This window comes from Eurosta solidaginis, chromosome 3, assembly GCF_040869045.1.
Source record: "Eurosta solidaginis isolate ZX-2024a chromosome 3, ASM4086904v1, whole genome shotgun sequence".
In the NCBI taxonomy this organism is placed as follows: Eukaryota; Metazoa; Arthropoda; class Insecta; order Diptera; family Tephritidae; genus Eurosta; species Eurosta solidaginis.
Window position 1 is genome coordinate 270,200,675 of NC_090321.1, and position 6,000 is coordinate 270,206,674.

Consider the following 6,000-nt stretch of genomic DNA (forward strand, 5'->3'; position numbering starts at 1 on the left):
GTTCAATTTTCTACGCCAGCTATCGTTGATAAATTTTTGCACAACACGTTGGCAGCTATATAAATAAAAGTAAATATAAAATTATTACAAAATCCAAAAGAATCCACTAAAGCCTCATTCCCAACACTCTGTTGCAAAACCCTGGGCAAGAAACCTTAAAGTGGCACAAACCTTGAAAATATTTAGGATAGATGTACTATTTTTACGGGCGCGCAAACTGCCTTCTAATTCTGTTAAGACATACTCTGAAATCTATTTTTTTTTTATTAAACTTTTTTTTACTTTTAGTATGTCAAGTACTTACAGTGTAGAGTTAATTTCAAGAAGATTGAAAGCATCTCTCAATTTTCTTCTTTTTATGGCCTCTATGCGAGTTTCGTCAATTTGTTCATTTGAGTTTATATAAAAGGCAACTGAGGTTGCAGAAAACACGTTATTATTACAGCTTTTAAAAACTTTTGCCACTTTTACGTACAAGAAAATTGAATTTTTATTATTTGCGTTTTGTTTTGCTATCTTTTTCGTATAGTTTCGCAATAATTTGTAAAAAAAAAACTCTGCTGTCATTCACAATAGTGCATCTATCGGGCGTGTGGAAATCGCAATATGAAAGCTGATTTTTTTACGATACGCTAGCAAGCGTTTATCGGCTATCGTATGAAAAATCATAATAGGGGAGATAGTAACAAAAACGTTGAGACACTTCAAACGGCACTTCTCCAATTTCCCTTCTCATGATCATTATCTTGAATTGACGTGTAACCGCCTAGTGAGCCGTGGTATAGGAAGCCACACCAGCTATAACCGTGGTAGGGACACCAATTCTTCCTCCAAATGTATCTCCCAACTCAATGTATGTTCCCCACTTCCTCTTGTTTCAAAAACACATGTCAATCCTCTGTTAAAGGGAGCGTTTTCCTTCATTTGCATAACACGACGAAGGCATAGGGCCTTCATTCGCTGCACTATGTTCATGATTGTACCTATTTCGATCATCTTGGTCCCTTGGATAGGACCATAACTACCACGGGGAACTGTTTTTCTCGAACACTCTTAGGGCCATGGCATCGTCTTTTGACAGCGTCCATTAATACGAGTTATATATGAAGACAAGTATGATGAGAGACTCATACTTTACTTTTCAGTTGCCTACTCAATCAAAAATAGCATTTGTTCTTTGAAAAGGAGAGTTTTATTTTGCTTTAAGGCCGAGACACAATAAAGTTTTTCATATACATAGATGCCTTTAACACAAGCTTATGCATTCCAGTAACATCGCCAAAATCAAACAAGATTTTGCGTTTGTAAATATTAATGAAATTCAGACTTGGCAATTAAAGTTTATTTCGCTTTGCACAATTCAAAATTTCGCGAAGCACTGTTATAAACATTTTCACTATACAAGAAAAATACTTGCTTATATATTTTTTGTCGTATTCATTTGCTAAGTTTTTTACTGTGAAAAATGTTAGAAAATTACCAACGAGTGGGAAAAATAATTTCACTTGCAAAGTGTGAAATCATCTTTAGCAAAAGCAAATGCCAAATTCTTCTTCATATGATTTGCTTGCAACAAAAGTTGGGAGTTTGCTACTTGATGTATATTGGAACGATTTTCCGTCATTCCTTGTCTAATTTGGTTTCGAGACAAACCAGTTTCGGCGTTGTGCCATCATCAGTGTCGATTTTCGATCAGATCTGTTGGCGTTTGTCCTGTATTTATAGTTCGTACGTACATGAGCAGTAGGGCAGGTCAAATTGTATTGGGAAAAAAACTTCAAGTGCACATCCAGTTTCTGAATCTATGGGTCATACTGAGTAATATTGTCCATAGGACCATAGGTCTGAAATGAATTTCGAGCCTACCTAATTTTGTTAGAAAATTTTATATCCCAATCCGAATTTGACATTTAAATTCATGTATTTTATTTGTTAGAGGCGCTATTCGGATTGGGATATATCCCAATTTTCTAACAAAATTAGGGAGGATCGAAATTCATTTCAGACCTATGGTCCCATGGACAATATTACTCAGTATGACCCATAGATTCAGAAACTGCATGTGCACCTGAAGTATTTTCCCCATACAATTTGACTCGCTCTAATGAGCAGGTATTGTCAAAAATGAAGCTTGTGTATATTTAGTTATGTGTATGTGCTGTGTGTTCATTCAGAACTGAGGGTGGTTTTTACTGATCGATATGGGTGGCTGACTTCGGCAGGTAAAAGTCCGTAATTTTAGTCGTTTGACCTTCTTTGTGGGTTTGTTGTTTTGGTGCGTTAATTGTTTTGTGTTTATTTGTTGTTGTGTGTTTCTCTGTTGTACCTGTGTGATTACTTTGTATCTCGTAAACAAGTTTTAAACGCTCAAATATTGTGTCAGAAATTGTGTTTATCTGTTCGTTTATTTTTCTACCATCGAATGTTTTCTGTTAGTAGATGTCCATGTTTTCGAGTACGTTCCAATCGTTCCAATATACATCATTTAACCACCTTGTCGGAAAATCAACAAAACAAAATAAGTCAGTTTGCTACTTCTTCATATCAGATGGCACCAGTGTCGCTACATGTGCCGTTCTCCGTAAAAATACGTGCAATATACTCATAATGCATAAGATTGTGTTAAACGCATCTACATGAAAAAAACTGCTTATGTGACGGGGCTTTTACAAATACAATTACTTCGTGGATATTTGTATTAGATGCGTTTTGCGTATATCGATTATTATAACAAAAATATTAAATAATTAAATGTTTTTTTCTACAAAGAGGTTTTTTATTGTAAACCCTGTTTGGTTTTGTTTGCCAAAACGTTTTCCTTAAGCGTATGTATGTACATATGTATTAAAATATACTTTGTTTTGTAATTCTGGGGCTGAAATGTCAAAATGAAAATGCGCAACAAAAGTTGTAATGTCAAAATTGGGATATGAAAAAAAAAATGGTAAACAACCACAATCTGTACGTTTTAGCCTGCATATAGTAAATTAAAGATTTTTATAAAAACTAAAGAAAATATTTAGTTTTCTTGATTTGTTTTATTTACAACTTTGCATTATTTTACTTTTTTGTTATGAAGGTTGTCTCATTTATACATAAGCATAAAAAAATTAATGTAAGGCGCGACAACCTCAGAAGAGATCTAAAGCGCCAAATACACGACACGAACATTTCCGCGAACATTCCGCAATCTTGTTCGCAGCTTTGGCCATACACCATACGAACTTTTGGCCGAACATTAGTTCTCTTTCAGACAGCGATGAATACGGACAACAATTGTGCTGCAGCAATATTGCTCGCTGTGGCAATTAAGCGTAATTCTTTTTAATTCTATTACAATAATCTTTGCTTTTTACTTGCCACAATGATGGCAAAGATTTATACATTTCAATAAATTCACTCAGAAATTTTTTATTGTCCATTTTACTTTTCCGCGCACGTCTGTTCCGTTCAGAAATTACTACGATTATGAGCTATTTCGCCATACACGCACGAACAGTTCGCGCAAATGTTCGCCAAAAATTAAAATATTTTGATTTTTGGCGAACATTTGCGCGAACTGGCAAACACCACCATACACGACAGAAAAGGTCGCAGAACATGAAATAACGGGAATGTTCGCGGAAATGTTCGTGTCGTGTATTTGGCGCTTTAGGCCGAGCTTCTTTTCCAATTTGCGTCATGCTCCTCTTGATTTTCCCTACAAATTGGCCGGACGCAACCTACATGTTTTATGCCAACTCCGAACGGCATCTGCAAGGCAGATGAGTTTTCACTGAGAGCTTTTCATAGCAGAAATACACTCGCAGTGCTTGCCAAACACTGTCGAGGGGCGACCACGCTTAGAAAAATTTTCTTCTAATTGAAAAACCTTATTTCTAAAATTGCTACATAGACATACACTTCTTATTTAGCAGCTTAATAATTTTGTTGTTCTCTATTATTACATACATATATGTGTTTGGAGTCTAAGTGAGCTTCGTGTAGGTGTTTGTACCGTCCAGAGTTTACGATGGCCTTAAACTAGTAGCACGTGTGCACGTTTTATACACTTCGAAGAGAAATTAAAGAGCACTGGGGTTTTGGTTTGGTTTTATAAGATTTTTTTACTATTTCATATGATTTTTTATATTTTTTTAATTGCTTCCTTTTTAACCTCACTAAAGCCACACACACATACATACACAAACAGTCTGCAAATTATGGTATTCAATAAGAAATGGACTTTTTTGCTTTTAACGTGATTCACTCTATTACACAATTTCCTCAATCGATTTGTTACATACAAACAGGCGACGTTTAAAGTTTGTAAAATATCGCAACTGGAGCAGTAAAAATTTTGCACAAAACACAAAAAATACGTTTCGATTTATATTCAATTATCTAATTTGGAAATTTATTTATCAAACAACGTTTCACCGGACATACATACGCGTCGAACATGTGACGAACAACTGATGTCGAAACGAAGACATTTACTGTACGTAACGAGTGCAATTCGCCGAAACATACAAAACGTTCGCCACTATTAACACTGTATTCCATGTCACCGACCCCCCATGTGCTCTTGACAAGTTCGTAGTCTTTTTAATGAACAGCAAGTCACCAAACAAATAATATTAACCTAATATACGCATACACACACTCATGAAAATATTTTCGCATTCAAACCGACGAGTAAAAGAAATGGTTGGCAAAACGTGGAATAAAGAGAAAAAGCAGACAAAAACAGGAAAACAAAATAAATATGCAGCTACATACTTATAAAATATTAGTAACCAGTCGAAAGGAAACTAAGCAATAGTACAGTCACACATATATATGTATGTATGTACATGCACTTCCAAACAGCTGGCGGCGGCGTATAACGGCGAAAACGAAGATGAAAAATAGCTAGAAAGACAGTGGATTTTACGAAAACAAGTGCAAAGGTAAAATCGCAAAAATATGATAACGAAATTTAGTAGAAAGGTGGAAGAGAATACCACCCGGCAAGCAAAGTAACATTCATGGCGCAATGATACAAGGTGACAGCATGGGACAGCTGATTTTAAGCTTTTTTTATTTGATTTGATACATCAAAATACGGCGCAGTACGATTTTGACATTTGTCCATCGAATTTACAAAAACAAAGTACATGAAATTTTTATTTATGTTTGTTGGTATGTCACCATGCTGCCTTGTATCGTTCCGCTATGGTAACATTAAAAGTATGATTGGGAGCGCCAGAGCAAACCATTAAAAGATCGCGCGTCCCACGGTGAGCGAATCGAAAAGAGAGTACGCTCTCGATTTCAGCTGTCAAAAATATACGAAGAGCCCTCTTGCGCGCCAAATTAAATAATCATATGTACAAATTATGGATGATGAGTTTAGAAGCGGAAGGAAAGTAAAACAAAGTTTGTATATGCTTCCGCATAAATATGTCTAATACATGCCTACAAATATTTGATCGTTTAGAAAATAGGCACATTGTGTAATTGAAAACTCTGAACGAAACTGCTGATCAAATAATGAGAATATTGCCAACCCCGGAAGATTTCAAACCAATCCAAGAGTTATATAAACGGTCGGCTGTAAAAGATGGATTAGTATTGGTAATGAATAAAAGCGAAACTTATAAGCATATCCGTAAAATTGCGGTAAAAGAAAAAAATGGCAATAAAAACGGGATTTATCATTTCCATGAGGACATATCGATTCCCACAATAAAACAAAGATTCAAAATTTTGTTCCATAATGGTACGCTTACACAGTCACTGATAAGCCGAAAAATTGCAGTCGTCCGCGCTGGTGCTAAAAGCTTGGTTTGCTCTAAAAGCGGTGCCGTTATGTTACGTTCACTAAAGGTTCATGCACATTATACGACGTGACACGTAATTCAAAAATGTTTTTTTTTATAAACAATTTCATTTATTTGACAAAATGTTCACCGCTTTGACAATAGCGATGGCAAAAGACGGTGATGAACGAGTTACTACCGTCATGACAGTCGTAAT

The 6,000-nt window shown here is 35.5% G+C and overlaps 1 protein-coding gene across 1 annotated transcript in view; it reads right to left on the reverse strand.

The window, feature by feature from the left end:
• Nucleotides 1–4,556, reverse strand: part of LOC137245567 (transcription factor SPT20 homolog) — a 534,100-nt gene extending 529,544 nt beyond the window's left edge. The window contains exon 1 of the mRNA XM_067776456.1: nucleotides 4,287–4,556. The gene's annotated coding sequence lies outside the window, so the exon portion shown is untranslated. The remainder of the gene's footprint in view (nucleotides 1–4,286) is intronic.
• Nucleotides 4,557–6,000: the final 1,444 nt, after the last annotated feature.